The sequence below is a fragment of the Bos taurus genome, chromosome 17, assembly GCF_002263795.3.
Source record: "Bos taurus isolate L1 Dominette 01449 registration number 42190680 breed Hereford chromosome 17, ARS-UCD2.0, whole genome shotgun sequence".
NCBI classification, from domain to species: Eukaryota; Metazoa; Chordata; class Mammalia; order Artiodactyla; family Bovidae; genus Bos; species Bos taurus.
In genome coordinates, this window is record NC_037344.1 from 71,028,157 (window position 1) to 71,046,776 (window position 18,620).

Consider the following 18,620-nt stretch of genomic DNA (forward strand, 5'->3'; position numbering starts at 1 on the left):
AGGTTGATTTTCTTTCGGATTGAGTGGTTTTTTCTCCTTGCAGTCCCAGGGGTAAACATGACTGTAATTCATTCATTTTATTTCTTCAAGCAGTGCTCACAATGTTCACCTATTCCTGGTGCTAGATTAGGCCTGCATGTAGAACAAGGGGCGAAAGTTACAGGGACCCCCACCCTCCTGGGATACATGTAATTCGTACTTGGGAACATTGTAGAGAAGTGTGTCAAGACATCCAGAATATGATCACTAAAATGATAACACTGGCCATGTTTTCTATATTTTGGGGAACCACTTCCATCATACATGGAACAACATGGAAGAACAGACTGGTTCCAAATCGGGAAAGGAGTATGTCAAGGCTCTATACTGTCACCCTGCTTATTTAACTTTTATGTGAAATGCTGGATGAAGCACAAGCTGGAATCAAGATTGCTAGGAGAAATAGCAATAACCTTAGATACACAGATGACACCACCCTTATGGCAGAAAGCGAAGAAGAATTAAACAGCCTCTTGATGAAAGTGAAAGAGGAGAGTGAACAGGTTGGCTTAAAACTCAACATTCAGAAAACTAAGATCATGGTATCTAGTCCCATCAGTTCAGTTCAGTTCAGTCGCTCAGTCGTGTCCGACTCCTTTCGACCCCATGAATCGCAGCACGCCAGGCCTCCCTGTCCATCACCAACTCCCAGAGTTCACTCAGACTCACATCCATCGAGTCAGTGATGCCATCCAGCCATCTCATCCTCTGTCGTCCCCTTCTCCTCCTGCCCCCAATCCCTCCCAGCATCAGAGTCTTTTCCAATGAGTCAACTCTTCACATGAGGTGGCCAAAGTACTGGAATTTCAGCTTTAGCATCGTTCCTTCCAAAGAAATCCCAGGGCTCCAGTCCCATCACTTTATGGCAAATAGATGGGGAAACAATGGAAACAGTAACAGACTTTATTTTGGGGGACTCCAAAATCACTGCAGATGGTGACTGCAGCCATGAAATTAAAAGACGCTTGCTCCTTGGAAGAAAAGTTATGACCAACCTAAACAGCATATTAAAAAGCAGAGATATTATTTGCCAACAAAAGTCCATCTAGTCAAAGCTATGGTTTTTCCAGTAGTCATGTATGGATGTGAGAGTTGGACTGTGAAGAAAGCTGAGCACCGAAGAATTGATGCTTTTAAACTGTGGTGTTGGTGAAGTCTCTTGAGAATCCCTTGGACTGCAAGGAGATCCAAGCAGTCCATCCTAAAGGAAATCAGTCCTGAACATTCACTGGAAGGACTGATGCTGAAGCTGAAGCTCCAATACTTTGGCCACTTGATGCAAAGAACTGACTCATTGGAAAAGACCCTGATGCTGGGAAAGATTGAGGGCAGGAGGAGAAGGGAATGACCGAGGATGAGATGGTTGGATGGCATCACCAACTGGATGCACATGAATTTGAGTAAGCTCTGGGAGTTGGTGATGGACAGGGAAGCCTGGTGTGCTGCAGTCCGTGGGGGCACAAAGAGTCGAACATGACTGAGTGACTGAACTGAACTTCCATCATAATTTTTTCCTCAACTTACTTATTTTGGAAATATGATTTATTTCAGAAATATGAAAAAATTCTGTCATGGTAGCTCAGTTAGTAAAGAATCTGCCTGCAATGCAGGAGACCTGGATTCATCCCTGGGTTGGGAAGATCCCCTGGAGAAGGCAACGGCTAACCCACTCTGGTATTCTGGCCTGGAGAATTCCGTGGACTGTATAGTCCATGGGGTCACAAAGAGTCAGACACAACTGAGAAACAACAAAACAGTCTCTCTCTGTCTTTTTTAGCCATGCCTCACAGCTTGCAGAATCTTAGTTTCCCAACCAGGAATTTACTGCTAAGTCACTTCAGTAGTGTCCAACTCTGTGCGACCCCAGAGACCGCAGCCCACCTGGCTCTGCCGTCCCCGGGACTCTCCAGGCAAGAACACTGGAGTGGGTTGCCATTTCCTTCTCCAATGCACGAAAGTGAAAAGTGAAAGTGAAGTCGCTCAGTCGTGTCCGACTCCTAGCAACCCCATGGACCACAGCCCACCAGGCTCCTCTGTCCATGGGATTTTCCAGGCAAGAGTACTGGAGTGGGGTGCCATTGCCTTCTCTTACCAGGAATTTAACCTGGGCCCAAAGTACTGAGCCCTAACCATTGTACTGCCAAGAATTCCATACCTGCACAGCCTCTGGTCTCTCAGCCTGCTGCAGGATTAAACCAATGAGGCAGGTTTTGGAGAGAATCCGGGATGGCTGGTGTGCGTTCCCAAGGCCAAATGTCCAGATTTGGGGGAATCACCATTTTAGAAAATCCTTTTGGGGTCTCTAGAGATGAGCACAGAGGGAGAGCAAGGCAGGAGCCTTTGGGGGGAGGGCAGCATCCGTCCACCCTAGACTCAGGGCTCTGACAGGCACGGGGCTTGCCTATGAGGAGGGCAGGAGGCCCCTCCCCAGGGGTGTGTGTGGTGGAGGGGGGACAATTAGGTGTGTGTGGAGAGAAACTTAACTAGAAGAGCAGGTCTCTCGACCCAGCCCCCTCCTGGCGGTGCCAGGGCATCTGCCCACTCCCCTGGGTACTAAGCCTCAGGACTTGGAGCAAAGGAGGAGCCGAGATGCATCCAGTCCATTGAAGGTCTGGGTAGAACAAGAGGCAGAGGGAGGCGGAACTTGCCCCCGTTTCCTGTCTCACTGTTGTCTCATCTTTCTCTGTCTTCAGACTGGGATTTAGAGCATCAGCAACTCCAGTTCTCAGATCTCAGGACCAGGACTGAATTGCACCGACAGCTTTCCTGAGTCTGAGCTTACAGACTGTGGGGCTTAGTATTATCTTAAATAACAGACATTATTATCTTAGCCAGGGTCTAAAATAAAAAGCCCCAAAATGGAGTTCCCTGGCCATCCAGTGGTTAAGGCTTTGCCTTCCAGTGTAAGGGGTGCAATTCAGTCCCTGGTTGGGGAACTAAGATCACACATGCCTTGTGGTCAAAAAGCCAAGACACATGAAACAGAGCCAGTATTGTAACAAATTCAATAAAGACTTAAAGAGTGATCCATATCAAAAAATAATCTTATTAAAAAAAGCACAAAGAATGCTTAAAACACTTAAAACTCAAGCAATAGTCATGAATCAAAAACAATCAGTTCTCCCCAAACATCTTCCTCTTTCTTCTTCAATCCCTGAGTCAGCCTTTCGCTTTTCCCGTCACTGGCCATGGAGTCACCTCTCTTGTGCACCGACACTTGCCTCGCAGGTGTGACCTGGTGCCTAGGCTGTGATGGGATGAGCTAAACAGTGTTGGGTGAGGGTCCGGCTACCTGGTGGAGCAGATGACACATCCCATCCTGGAGGGAGTTAAACGACAAAGAAATGAGCTTAGTGGGGGTCAGGGGGCCTGGTACTGAGCTGAATGAGGAAGGGGGAGGTGGGAGGATGTGTGTGGGAGCAAAATCACATCAGTCGTGTCCGACACTGCGACTCTGTGGACTGTAGCCCACCAGGCTCCTCTGTTCGTGGGATTCTCCAGGCAAGAATACTGGAGTAGGTTGCCCTGCCCTCCTCCAGGGGATCTTCCCAACCCAGGGATCGAACCCAGGTCCCCTGCATTGTGGGCAGATTCTTTACTGTCTGAGCCACCCCAAGAATACTGCAGTGGGTAGCTATCCCTTCTCTAGGGGAACTTTCCGACCCAGGAATAGAACCAGGGTCTCCTACATTGCAGGCGGATTCTTTACCAGCTGAGCCACCTGGGAAGCCTGGGCTACGGTCTGCAGGGTAGCAGAGTCAGACACAACACCGCAGCTAAACATGCAGGCAGCCACAGGAGGCAGCAAGGGCCAGGGCTTGGCAAAGGTACTTGTGGCTTATACTGTTCGATATGAAGTGTCTAGAACTGCTTCCCACGGAGCCCTTTTATGTATCAAAATGTTTATGCTCCAATAAGTCATCTTCAGAAGTGCTAATAAATGGCCCAGGGCTCAGACTTGGGTCTCAGAGCACTGTAGAGAGAAGACGGAGGGGAGCATGACGACCCTCCCCATGAAGGGGGACAAGGAGGAGCTGGGGAGCCGGGATGCACAGATTGGGACTTTGGGACCAGCAAATCTATTGTCCACAGAATGGATGAACACCAACGTCCTACAGCATAGCATAGGGAGCTGTATTCAATATCCTGTGATAATCCATAATGGAAAAGGGTGTGATAAAGAATGTGTATGTTCATATGACTGAATCACTTAGCTGTACAGGAGAAATTAACACTACAGTGTAAATCAACTATACTTCAATAAATATTTGTTTTTTCTCCTTTTTAAAAAGTTTATTTATAAAAAAAATTTTTTTTAGCCACACTGCATGACATGCAGCATCTTCCTTCCCCATCCAGTGATCAAACCCAAGCCCCCCTGCAGTATTGGTGTGGAATCCTAACCACTGTACTGCCCGGGACAGCTCTGCAAAAACACTTTTTTTTAAAAAAAGGAGTTGAGGAGGGCTTCCCATGTGGTCCAGCAGTTAAGAATCAGACTCACAATGCAAGGGATGCAGCTTCCATCCATGGTCAGTGACTTAGATCCCACAGGCCACAGAGCAACTAACTCCACGCACCCCAACTAAAGGGCTCACAAGCCACATTGAAGACCCAAGAGAGCCAAAAAAATAAAAAATAAAAACAGAAGTTGAGGGGATGCTTGTTCCTAGCTCTGCGTTTGACTCCTGTAAGGGAGGGAAAATGGATCTTTCAGCCATCGGGGCCCCAGTTCTCTTCTTTGCTGCATCAGCCCAGAGGGGACATTCTGGGATTCCTCCCCCAGGAACCATGATGACCTGTGGAAAGATAGGAAACCCCGGGTTCATTCCCCACATCCTGTCAAAGACTCATTCTGTTTTCACTCAACATGTGAAAGAGTTAATTCTCAGGAAGCTCTGCTGTCCAGGGCTGCAGAAGTATCTAGAACAAAGGGCCAGGTCAGAGGAGGGTGAGCAGAGGGATGAGGAGGGGCAGGGGCAGGAAGCAGATTTGCATGGGGGCCCACCCTCCTCTGGGGGGAGGGGACGAGAGGAGTCTGGGGACCAGATCCAGGGCTGCAGGCTCAGAAGGCAGCGTCCGGGCATCTCCGCCATGGCCTGGGCTCTGTTCCTTCTTCCCTTCATCACTCAGGGCTCAGGTGAGGCCTCCAGGGAAGGGACCCTGGAGACCTCTGGTTAATCCCTTGTGTCTTTGTATCAGGAGAACCCAGGCTCTGCCCTAAAATCTCTGATTTATGATGTCAGTAAAAGGTCCTCAGGGGTCCTGTTTGCTTCTCAGGCTCAAACTCTGGGAACACCCTGGCCACCTCTGGGCTCCAGGCTGACTCTTATTGTGGCTCACATGAAAGTGGACGCAATTTGCACAGTGATCCAAGGTCAAGGGGAACTAAGACCAAAACCACCTCTGAGCTCCCTCAAGCACCTTCAACTCCTGATTGCAGGGCTTCATTGGTCTCCTGTTTGTTATTATTTTATTTGACAATCATTGTAAACTTAATTGAATTAGAGATTTCAGAAAGATCTACTTCATATCTTTCCCCAGATCCATCCACATTTAACATTTTCCAATATTTATTTCTCATTATATCAGCTTATCTCTTATTCCCTCTCTATTGCTTTTCAGTCTCTCAGTCATGTTCGATTCTTTGGGACCCCACAGACTGCAGCACACCGGGCTTCCCTGTCCCTCCCTGTTCCCGGAGCTGGCTCAAACTCGTGTCCATTGAGTCTGGGATGCCATCCAACCATCTCATCCTCTATCACCCCCTTTTCCTCCTGCCTTCAATCTTTTTCAGCATCAGGGTCTTTTCTAAGGAGTCGGCTCTTCGCATCATGTGGCCAAAGTATTGGAGCTTCAGCTTCAGCATCAGTCCTTCTAATCAATATTCAGGATTGATATCCTTTAGAATTGACTGGTTTGCTCTCCTTGCAGTTCAAGGGACTTGCAACAGTCTTCTCCAACACCACAGTTTAAAAGCCTCAATTCTCACTGTATATATACATGTAGTTGAATGTGTACATGGATGTACGTGTCCATAAGTATGTATAGTTAACACACACACACACACGGAGACAGAGCATTCATTTTCGAAACCTTTGGAAAGAGGTTGCATCCGTCCTCATTTAAAGCTTAGTACATTGATTTTAGACAGAGTTCACTTAAAATGGCAGTCATCATTTTAAGGTGTAGAGTTCAGTGGTTTATAATGCATTTACAAGTTAGTCCATTCATTATCACCCCATGGTCCAGCCACTTCCATTGCCTTAAGACAGGGGTTCCCCCCCAGCACAGCTCTGTAGCCTGTTAGGACCCAGGCTATACAGCAGGAGGCGAGCAGCTCCTGGGACTTGCCTGCTCAATAATCAACAATAATCTCTCTATGTACATATTTCTATATATAATTATATTTATATAAATATAATATATATATATATTCCATACATAAAATCCTCCATTACAGGGACTTCTCTAACGGTCCACGGTTGAAGAATCCACCTGCCAGTGCAGGAGACAAGGGTTCAATCCCTGTTCCAGTAAGACCCCACGTGCCATGGAGCAACCTAGCCAGGGAGCCACAGGTACCGAGCCTCTGCTCTAGAGCCGGGAGGCGCAACTACTGAATCCCACTCACCCGAAAGCCCACGCTGCACAGGAAGCAACTAGGAGCCCGAGCACTGCAGCTAGAGCGCTGCCCCGCTCGCCGTATCTAGAAATATCTCAAGCACAGCAGGAAGTCCCAGCGCACCCAAAAATGAAAAATAAAATAACAAATACATAAATAAATAAACCTTTAAAAAATCCCTCACTAAATATATGTATGTACATATTTCTATTTGTTTTGTTTCCCTAGAGAACCCTGACTAATCCAGTCCTCCTACTACAAAGCTCAATCTAATTATAATATTCTCATCATTATTATTTTTAAAAATCTTTGCTTTTTATTTTTTTTCCTTTCCTATAAATGCACAGGTCAGTATCTTCATGATCGAATCACCTTGGCCAGAACAGGGTCATGACCCATCCCAGCACCCCACAGAAGCCAGGCACAGCACTGCCAGGAAGGGTCTTAGCTACTGAACACCAAACAGGGTTCTGAGTCCTGGCCCCTCGTGCATACTCTGGTGAGAGGCTGCACCTGTCTGATAGCTGTGTGTCCCAGTGGGGATGACGGAGGTGACAGAGAGACCGCGGTCCCAGGATCCCGTGGCATCTGGGGGATCCCTGACTACATGCTCCCTGACTGTAATGGTGTCAGTGGGATCTGAGGCCACCAGGGGGCAGCAAAGGCCTGGGTGTGGGGAGGTTTTGGTGTGGCTTCCTTACCTGCGTGAAGCCCCAGCTGCTGGCTTCTGAGCCCCCTAAGGGAATGTGGGCTGCAGTGACCCATTTGTTCTGTTTTATGAGGCCTGGACTACAACCAACAATAAAGTTCTCAGGGCTCATCTTCAGAGCCCTGCTGAGGCAGGGGACAGGACTACAGGGGGTCCGTCCTGTGAAGGGACAACTGGGGGAGGAGATGGACACCCCAGATCTCCTGTGATGCTGGGAGGAGATGGAATTGAACTCTAAGTAACTCCAGCTCCTCAGGGGACCTCACCTTCCACCCTCAAAACCCAGAGAGTGATTGTCAGGATTATCAGCCAAGGACATGGTGACTCCCAGAGTGGACAGGGACGACCTCCCAAGAGGGCCACAATTCCTGGGCTGTAATGGTCAGTGTCCTGACTAAGGACAATGTGTCCAAGAGTTTCCATCCTCTCGGAGGAGCCCTGCTGTCCAGGGACATAGGGACTCTAGTGTCCAGGCCAGGTCAGAGGTGAGGACAGAATGAGGAGGGGCAGGTTCAGGAAGCAGATTTGCATGGGGTCCCCGCCCTCCTCTGGGGGAAGGGATGAGAGGTCTGGGGACCAGGCCTAGGGCTGCGGGCTCAGAAGGCAGCATCTGGAGCGTTTCCACCATGGCCTGGGCTCTGCTTCCAGTCACCCTCCTCACTCAGGGCTCAGGTGAGGCCTCCACGGAAGGGACCCTAGGGATCTCTGACTGATCCCTGGTGTCTTTGTCTTCAGGGTGACCTGGGTTCCAGCAGGGATCTGACAGAGTGTGTTTCTCGTCTTTGCAGGGTCCTGGGCCCAGTCTGGCCTGACTCAGCCTTCCTCAGTGTCTGGGAATCTGGGACAGACTGTCATCACCTCCTGTGCTGGGACCAGCAGTTATGTAGGGAGTTATAATGGTGTGGGCTGGTACCAACAGCTCCCGGGCTCAGCCCCCAAAACTCTAATATATAATGTCAGCAAACGGCCCTCAGGAATCCCTGACCGCTTCTCTGGCTCCAAGTCCGGGAACACAGCCACCCTGACCGTCTCTGGGCTCCAGGCTGAGGACGAGGCCGACTACTACTGTAGCTCATATAAAAGTGGTGGTAGTGTGCACAGTGGTCCAAGCTTATGGGGAAGTGAGACCAAAACCCACCTGAGGTCACAGGCTCCCTGTTGCTCTGACTGCTGGTTGCTTGTCTCCATCTGATCTTGAAGCGTTGGCAGATGAGAGGGCACCTGAGGAGCCTTCTGAGGGATGAGGAGAAGAGGAAGGGGTGTTTTCATGGTTTTTGTTACTCCTCTTTGAGCTGCATCTGAGTGGGTGCATGGTCTGAGGAAAAGGTCACAGTTCCCGAGAAATCAATAGTGCAAGCTCTGCTGATTGTCCTGAGGACCTCCATCTGCAAAGCCACCCTTTTCTTCTAAACCAACAACTCGAATCAGGCCCTGGCAGGTTTCTAGGCTGAGTGTAGAATATGACCCGTGAGAGGGACACTGCACAGCAGGAACGGCTTGGTTTTCCAAGTTCCCACGGACAGACGAGTCCAACACAGCTGAGAGACTAAGCACAAAGCACATCATAAAAGTTCTTTGAAAACCCCCATTTTTTGACAACTAAGAAGATTCTTAATAGACAATTGTTCTGGTGGTTGTGATCTCCTTCAGGGACTGGAGACAAAGCAAAATAAGCCAAGGTCAATGCGGGATGAGGTGCAGGTCAAGGAAACCAGGAGAAGCTTCCAGGAGGTCTTTCTTATTGCAGCCACTGGAAGGGCTTCAACCCTGCACTGAGTTGTGACAAAGCCTGAGAAGAGCTGTGCCCCAGGGCAGCTCATCAGACAGACCCTCAAGGTCCTTTTCTGCCCTCAGTCTCCTAGGTATCCTGTGTCTGGCCTCTACAGAAATTCCAGACTTTCAAGGGGTGGTCAGAGGTCTAGCATAAAGCGTAAGTTTGCAGGACAGTTTGGACAAGGGGTCATTCTTATTGGGGAATAGCTGGACCCTTCCTGAAATCTCATTCCCAGGATCAAACCAAGGGAGTTTTGAAGGCTTGTCTTTCTGAGGCCATTGCTCTCAGACTGGTAAGTGTTCTCTACACAAATCCTTTTTGTATTCCTTACCCGATCTCAGGACGCAGATCAAGGAAACCCAACCTCTCGCCATCAGTTCCTGGTTATGCACAAACACAGGCTGTGCTCTGAAGAAACACACACACACATATATACACAGTCACACACACTAACTAACACACACTAACCAGCACTCCTGGGTCCCCTCCACCCACCAGGGAAGGAAGCAGGGATTTGTTCTGTGGGGATAGAGTCCCCTGTGTTGACACTTTATAAAATCAGACTCTCTACCTGTTTGAGTCCAGGGAGTTAATTCCAATCAGCTTGGTGTGAACTGTGCTTTTGATGTCAGGTCATTTACACAAACGTGGACTTGCTCTTGGGACACCTCCCATAATAGCCACACAGATGCCTTCTGAAAACTGGGTAGATTTGTGTCCCTCAACTTCCTCCTAACATTGCTCCTATCTGCTTATGTCAGAATCCACCCAAGCTTGACTCACAAAGGAGCCTGACATCAAGAACGATTTTCAGGGTGACTTTCCTAAGCCTGTCCCTCCCCACAATCTGCTCAGTGCTCCCTGGACCCCAAGGTTACTTCTCCATCTTCTGGATGAGAAACTGTGACCGTAACGCCGTCGATGGCTGTCTCTTCCTGGGACAGGGCTGATGTCCATGTTAGTGGGACACAGAGGGACAGATTCCAAGGGGTAGACGGTCTCCTGGGTGGGAAGCCAGCTCCTGAATCATAAAAGAAAGTCCCTCTGCCAGCGCTGTGCCTGCTGCCCCCACAGGAAGAATAGTATGCACCTGGAGCTCGCTGGGGCCTGGGGTAGGGGCTGCTCAGTCAAGGATCTGCTCCTGGATTTGACAGTGCAGATGCTTCAGAACAAAGAGGTGGCGGATTGGGGGAGGTGAAGATGGGACAAGGCTGCAGCTAGGGGTCCCACCAGCCACTCAGCAAACAGCAGAAGTTTCCCCTGCTGGGCTTGTCTCTGTCCCCACAATAGAGACCTCGAAGATTAGCTTCCAGCAGAGGGCGATGGGGATTGGCCCATCTCTGAGGGTCCCAGAGACTCAGTCACATCCAGGAAGAGACACTGAAGGTCCTGGTGCTCATTACCTGAGGGGCTTCCTCTGGTCTTTCTCTCTCTGCCAACCAGTGAAAAAAAATTCATGTTCCTGTATCTAAAAACAAAAAAATTTGTGGCTCAGTTGTGTCCAACTCTTTGGGACCCCATGAACTGTAGCCCGCCGGGCTTCTCTGTCCATGGAATTCTCCAGGTGAGAATAGTGGAGTGGGTAGCCATACACTTCTCCAGGGGAATCTTTCCAACCCAGGGATAGTGTCTCCTGCAGTGTAGGCAGATTCTTTACCATCTGAGCCCTTTATCTACATGTCATCTCATGTGTCACAAAGTTTTAATCCCTGGAGTTATAACCTCTTCCAGGACACAGAGACTCAGTATCCAGGGCCAGGTCAGAGGTGAGGACAGAATGAGAAGAGGCAGGTTCAGGAAGCAGATTTGCATGGGGGCCCCTCCATGCAAGGGATGAGAGGTCTGGGGACCAGGCCCAGGGCTGTGGGCTCAGAAGGCAGCATCTGGGGCGTCTCCACCATGTCCTGGGCTCTGCTCCTCATCACCGTCCTCAATCAGGGCACAGGTGAGGCCTCCAGGGAAGTGACTCCGGGGACCTGACTGATCCCTGGTGTCTTTGTCCTCAGGATGACCTGGGCCCCAGCAGGGAACTGACCAGAGTGTGTTTCTCCTCTTTGCAGGGTCCTGGGCCCAGTCTGGCCTGACTCAGCCTCCCTCAGTGTCTGGGAATCTGGGACAGACGGTCACCAGCTCCTGTTCTGAGACCAGCAGTGACATCATGGTTATAACTCTGTAGATTGGTACTGGCAGCACTTGGGCACGGCCCCACACTACTGATTTATGCTGTCAGTAAACGACCCTCAGGGATCCCTGATCGCTTCTCTGGCTCCAAGCCTGGACACACAGCCTCCCTGACTGTCTCTGGGCTCCAGGCTGAGGACGAGGCTGATTATCACTGTGGCTCAGACAGAAGCAGCAACCACTTGCACAGTGGTCCAGGTTCATGGGGAAGTGAGACCACAACGTCCTCTGAGCTAACTCAAGCCCCTTCACCTCTAAACTCAGGATTATTTATTCTTTGCTATTATTTTATCTTGGAATAACTACGAACCTAGATGAAAATTTAAAGCTAATGCAGAGAACTCCATCATAACTTTTTCCTGGAATGACCACTTGTAAATCTCCTGTATTATTTACTCTATGTTATCTAATCTGTTAAGCATTTTATTTTGTTGATCACCTATATTGCTGTAGTTTTTGAATATGCACTTTGAGTTGGTATTATTATTATTATTATTATTATTACTATTATATGCAACCCTGTGGGGCTTGTGGGATCTTAGTACCCTGAACAGGGATTGAACCCAGCATTATGTCAGTGAAAACTCCAAGTCCTAAATACTAGGCCATAGGAAATTCAGATATTATCTTTTGTAACAACTGTGATACTCACTTTATATTCATTCTGAAAGAATCAAGAGCTGAGCCTGCCTTCAGGAAGAAATGAAAAGTATAAAATGTCCTGGAAAATCAGAGGAGGAAAGCCAGTGAGTCCTGTGTCTCCAACATGGGTGTCCAAGCAGGAAGAGAGGACAGACGGGGCGGTCTAGGGACGAGCTGGGTGGGTGTCCAAGCAGGAAGAGAGGACAGACGGGACGGTCTAGGGACGAGCTGGGTCAGTGAAGGAGGACAGATGTCTGGAAGCAGCCTCACAGTGTTGGTCCGGCCCTTGTCCTGCCCTCAGGCAGGGGTCCGCTTTCTGTCCGGAGCCAGGAGGAGATGCTCGTCCCCGGGCTCTTCTGTCCCCGTGTCGTCTGGCTGCTCTTGTGGGCCCAGGGCTGAGACGCACCTGCTCTTTGTGGAGGACAATGAGGTGTGAGGGAGGGTCTCTCCAGGTGGCCCCATTCAGAGTGAAAACGCGGCAGAATCAGGAGGGGAACCAGGCGGGGACCACATACGACGGGCCAGCTCAGCGCCCACACTGACACTTCCTGAGAGAATGGCCCTACTGCCCCCCAAGTAGAAGACAGCCTCATACACCTGAGGGCCCTGCATCAGCTGTGACAGATGGTCAACAGAGGAAGCTTCTGGAGACATCAGGGTCAGTCTTTGTGTCCTGCTGGGAAGTCAGGAAAGGAAGGGAGAGGCAAGACCTTCTAGGGTGGGCGGCACCATTCAGGGTGTGCATTGTAGAGGGCAGGGTGGGGGCTTTCCCGGGGGTGTGAGGGGATGGAGAGTGGGGGTCCCTGCAAGGGTGCTGCTGAGCTTGGTGATGCAGGCTCAGCCCAGGGAATGTGCAGAGGGAATCACCCTGACCCCGCCCCTCCTCCTCACCTGAGGGAGAGGCCACGCCCAGAAAGGAGAGAGCAGCCAGGAGGCCCAGAGCTGGGGTTCAGGAGCTCATGTGTCTGGAGGCACCCCTTCACCTCAGAACACGAGGGGATTAAGAGAGCCCCGTCCCTGGTGGGAGTCCTAGGAGGAGGCATCCTGGGTGTGTCCACGGTGGCTTTGGCTCGGCCCCACCCCCCATCGTCCTGCTCAGGGCACAGGCCAGGCCTCCAGGGAACCATGTTCCGGGAGCTGCACCCTTTAGGGAACCCTGACCCCACGGTCCTGTGCCCAGAGCCTCACCCTGCTCTCCTGCTCTCCTTCAGGTCATTCTCGGTCCTGCTGACTCTCTGTGTCCCACTGGGTGATGTTTCCTTTCAGCACTCTGAGAAGGTGGCGTACATGTTCTGTGCCCCAGGTTTCTCATCCAGGATTCCTCCTGGCTGGGATTGGTTTCAGTTCCACCGTCTCCTCAGCTCCGTGTCCATATCTACCGCTGGGACAAGGTGGCCCCGACAAGCAGGAATGACCTGCGGGAGGGACAGGGTCTCCTGGTGTGTGTTGGCCCCGCCAACATTTCATTTGAAAGGAGTTTCTGAATAAAGTGACTGGAGCATGGAGGGGATAAGGGCGGACAGGTTGGCTAGAGTTGGAAGGAGGACAAGAGAAGGTGGAGGGGTCAGAGTTGAGGGGTCAACCCCACTCAGCTGCCTCCCTGGGGCAACCGTCCTTACCCTCTGAGGCCACCAGGGGGCAGTGAAACCCTGCCCGGGTTTAGGGAGGTTCTGGTGTGGTTTCCTGACCTGTATGAAGCCCTCTGCTGCCACCTCCTGAGCCTCTAAGTGCGAATTGGGGTGAAATGTCCTCAACCTGCTCTGCTTCATAGGCCCTTTCCTATTATACAAAGACCAATTAAGGTCCCAGGGTTCAAACTCAGAGCCCAGCAGAGGCCGAGACAGGGGGCAGAGGAATCATGGTGCTATGGGGATAGTATAAGGAGGGGATGGACACCCCCAGGTCTCCTGCAGTGACAGGAGGAGACAGGACTGAATCTCTAAGAAACCCCAGCCCCTCTGGCCCCTGTCCTCACCTTCACCCACAAAACCCAGAGAGTGATTACCAGATTATCAGCCAAGGACATCTTGACTCCCAATCGGGACGTCAGGGACCATCCAGGAGGGCCCCATTTCCTGGACCAGTAATAGTCAGTGTCCTGACTAAGGATGACGTATCCAAGCATTTCCATCCTCTCAGAGGAGACCTGCTGTCCACGGACATAGAGACTCTAGTGTCCAGGGCCAGGCCAGAGGTGAGCAGAGAATGAGGAGGGGCAGATGCAGGAAGCAGATTTGCATGGGGACCCCGCCCTCCTCTGGGAGAGGGGATAAGAGAGGTATGGGACCAGGCCCAGAGATGCGGGCTCAGAAGGCAGCATCTGGGGCATCTCCACCATGGCCTGGGCTCTGCTCCTCACCACCATCCTCACTCAGGGCTCAGGTGAGGCCTCCAGGGAAGGGACCCCGGGGATCTCTGACGGATCTCTGGTGTCTTTGTCTTCAGGGTGACCTGGGTTCCAGCAGGGATCTGACCAGAGTGTGTTTCTCCTCTTTGCAGGGTCCTGGGCCCAGTCTAGCCTGACTCAGCCTTCCTCAGTGTCTGGGAATCTGGGACAGACGGTCACCATCTCCTGTGCTGGGACCAGCTGTGACGTAGGGAGTTATAATGGTGCGGGCTGGTACCAACAGCTCCCGGGCTCAGCCCCCAAAACTCTGATATGTAATGTCAGCAAACGGCCCTCAGGGATCCCTGACTGGTTCTCTGGCTCCAAGTCCGGAAACACAGCCACCCTGACCATCTCTGGGCTCCAGGCTGAGGACGAGGCTGATTACTATTGGAGCTCTCCTAGAAGTGATAGCACTGTGCGCAGTGGTCCAAGCTTAGGGGGAAGTGAGACCGAAACCTCCACTGCTGTCGTTCATTTGCTTAGTAGTGTCCGACTCTTACAGCTCCATGGACTTCATTTTCCCAGGCCTCCCTGTCCTTCACCATCTCTCAGAGCCTGCTCAAACTCATGTCCATCGAGTCTATGATGCCATCCAACCCTCTCTTCCTCGGTCATCCCTTCTCCTCCTGCCTTCTATCTTTCCCACTGTTGGGGTCTTTTCTAAAGAGTGGGCTCTTTGCATCCGGTCCCTCAAATACCTTCACACCTACTTGCAAACTTTCATTTGTTCCTTCTTTGTTATCATTTTATTTGTCAACAATTACAAACTTAAATGAATTAGATTTCAAAAAGAACTGATTCATATCCTTTCCCCAGATCCATCTATACTTAACACTTTACCATACTTGAGTCCCATTATCTGATTTTAGCTCTCATTTTCTCTCTACACATCTGTATATGTAGTTGAATGTGCACATGAATATACACATCCATTAGTGTGCATACTCAGCACACTCACACATGGCAAACAAAACATTCATTTCCTGAATCGGGTTTCAGTTGCATTCAATCGCCATCTAAGGCTTAGTACATTTATTTTAAACAGTGTTCACATCAAATGACAGTCCTCATTTAAGGTATAGAAGAAGTGAAGTGAAGTCATTCAGTCATTTCCCACTCTTTGCGACCCCATGGCCTGTAGCCTACTACGCTCCTCTGTCCATGGGATTTTCCAGGCAAGAGTACTGGAGTGGGTTGCCATTTCCTTCTCCAGAGGATCTTCCTGACCCAGGGATCGAACCCAGCTCTCCCACACTGTAGGCAGACGCTTTACCATCTGAGCCACCAGGGAAGTCCACTTATAAGGTGTAGAGTTCAGTGGTTTATAATGCACTTACAAGTTAGTCCATCCATTTTCATGGAGGTCTTCAACAGGTACAGGTCTGTGGCCTGTTAGGAATTGGGCCACACAGGCTGAGGGTGAAGCTGTTTATTACTGCAACTCATATAGTACACAGTGCTCCAAGTTCATGGGGAAGTAAGACCAATACATCCTTTGGACTCAGTCAGAAGGGACTAACCCTTTCTCCTATGTTGAGGTCCTTTAATGGACCGGAACATGGTGGTCCGGAGTCGACGATAAGAAAGTAAAAGAGAGAGAGAAAGAGGCTGATATTCCTTGGTTTACGCAGAAAACCAGTAAAGCCCTTGACACAGGGCTTGCACTGCTTCACGCAGGCACAGGGCGCCCTCTTGCGAGGGTCTTGCAAGCCCAGACTAGAAAGTGAGCTCAGCAGGCTTCTGCGCTCCAAAGAATTAGCCTGAGAGAGAGAGAAAGAGAGAGAAAAAGAAAGACAAGGGGACCCAAGCTCTGATGGAACGAGGGTGTTTTATTCAACATAGTGTGGGTATATATACTGTCTTACAAGGTAGCTCTGTTCAGAAAAAGATCAAAAGTCCAGACTTACAGATTATCAAGGAAACATAAGGCAATCTGTATCAAAGAGAGAGGGTTGTAAATAATCACTTTTGCCCTTTGGTTCATATAAAGGATGAGGGTCGTAAATAGTTACCTATCATCATATGGAAAAACTAAGGAAGGAAATGCATGCATTCCTCAGCCCCGGGAGCTGTTTGCCACTCCTCTTAATTTTAATAAGGAACAGAGGATTCATGGCAGATCCAAAACAGCACACAGGAAGCCTCCTGTTAAATGCTTCCTGACACTCCTAAACTCAGGCTTTCATTTGGTTTTGCTGGGGTTTTTTTGTTTTGTTTTGTTTTTGTTTGTTTTGTAGTAATTACAAACTTCAATAAAATTTTAGAGGTTCTATACAGGAGCTTTCAGAAATTTCACTATGTTTTAAACGTTGCTATATTTGCTTTTCTTATATCCTGTTTTCTCACACTCTCTTCCTGAATTTATAAGTTTACAAACACACACACCTACCTTCACACAGCACATGCTCTGGATGCAAAACATTTATTTTCTGAATCATTTGAGACTGATTTGTATCTATCAGCATCAGAATCTTCATAGTCTCTGTTATATACAATTCACAATCCATAATATACATCATTTTAAGGTGAATGATCCTATGGTTTATAATACATTCTCAAATTTGAACATCCACGAACACTCTATCTTTAGAATATTTTCCTCCTCATAAGAGAAATACATCGTCCATTTCCAGTCAACAACTTTCCCTAGTATTTCAGTCCTGTAAATCACTCATGGACTTCCTGCCTGTTCTAATTTTTCACACAAATATAGTCACAGCCTAGGACAACAAGGTTCTGTCAGAGTTTACCTCAGAAGCCCCTAGGTTTGTAAGATATTGCTCAGGAGCCCCTAATTTCTGTCAGATTTTACTGCAGGAGAACCTAGGTCAGCTTTTACCTCAGAAGCCCCGAGTTTCTGGCAGATTTTACCTCAGGAGTCCCTGGTTTCTGTCAGATTTTACCTCAGAAGCTTGGAGTTTCAATCGGATTTTACCTCGGGTGCCACTAGTTTCTGTTAGATTTTTACCTTTGAAGCTGCTAGTTTATGTCAGATTATACCTCAGGAACCCCAAGTTTCTGTCAAATTTTACCTCAGGAACCACATGTTTCTGTCAGATTTTACCTAAGGAGCCCCTAGTTTCTGTCACAGTTTAACTCAGGAGCCCTGATTTCTGTCAGATTTTGCCTGAAAAGCCCCTGGGTTCTGTCAAATATTACCCCAGGAGCCCGTAGTTTCTATCAGATATTACCTTAGGAACCCCAAGTGTCTATCAGACTTTAACTCAGGAGCCCCTAGGTTTGCTCAGATTGTCCCTCATGCCTTGTGAGTTTCTGTCTGATTTTTCCTCAGGACTCCTTGTGAGCTGTCAGATTTTACCTTAGGACGTCCAAGCTTCTGTCAGATTTTACCTCAGGAACACCTAGGTTTTCTCAGATTTTACTTCAGGGGCACAAAGTTTCTGTCATATTTTAGCACAGGAGCCCAAAGTTTCTGTCAGTTTTGACTTCAGTTGCCCTGGATATATGTCAGATTTTAACTCAGGAGACCCAAGTTTCTTTCAGAGTTTATTTACCTCCAGACTCCCGAGTTTCTGTCAGATTTCACCTCAGGAACTGTGAGCTTCTATCAGATTTTATGTCTGGAGCCCAGAGTTTCTGTCAGATTTTACCATATGAGCCCTTGTTTCTGTCAGGTCTTACCTAAGGAGCCCCTAAATTTTGTCAGTTTTTAACCTCAAATCCCCAGGTTTCTGTCAGATTTTACTCCAAGACCCCCTAGTTCCTGTCAGAAATTACCTCAGGAGCCCCTAGTTTCTGTCAGATTTTTACCTCAAAGTCCCAAATTTCTCTCAGATTTTCCCTCAGGAGCCCCTACATTCTGTCAGACTTTGCCTCTGGAGCCCCATGTTTCTGTCAGATTTTCCTTCAGGACCCCCTAGGTTGTCAAATTTTACTTCAGAATTGCAGTTTCCATTCAGAATTTACCTCAGGAGTGCCAGGTTTCTATCAGATTTTACTGCAGGAACCCCCTGTTCCTGACAGATTTTATCTCAGGAGTCCTTAGTTTATGTCAGATTTTACTTCTGGAACCCCCAGTTTCTGTCAGATTTTACCTCAGGAGCCCTGAGTTTCTATCAGATTTTACCTCAGAAGCTCAGAGTTTCTTTCATATTTTACCTCAGGACCCCCTAGTTCCTGTCAAAAATTACCTCAGGAACCCCAGTTTCTGTCAGATTCTACCTAGCAGTCCTGCCTTTCTGTCAGATTTTACTCCAGGAGCCCCGAGTTTCTGTCAGATTTTGCCTCAGGAGCCCCCATG

The 18,620-nt window shown here is 49.1% G+C and overlaps 1 protein-coding gene across 2 annotated transcripts in view; it reads left to right on the forward strand.

Moving 5' to 3' along the window:
• LOC789205 (immunoglobulin lambda-1 light chain-like) overlaps positions 1–18,620 on the forward strand; it is a 448,173-nt gene that overhangs the window by 338,562 nt on the left and 90,991 nt on the right.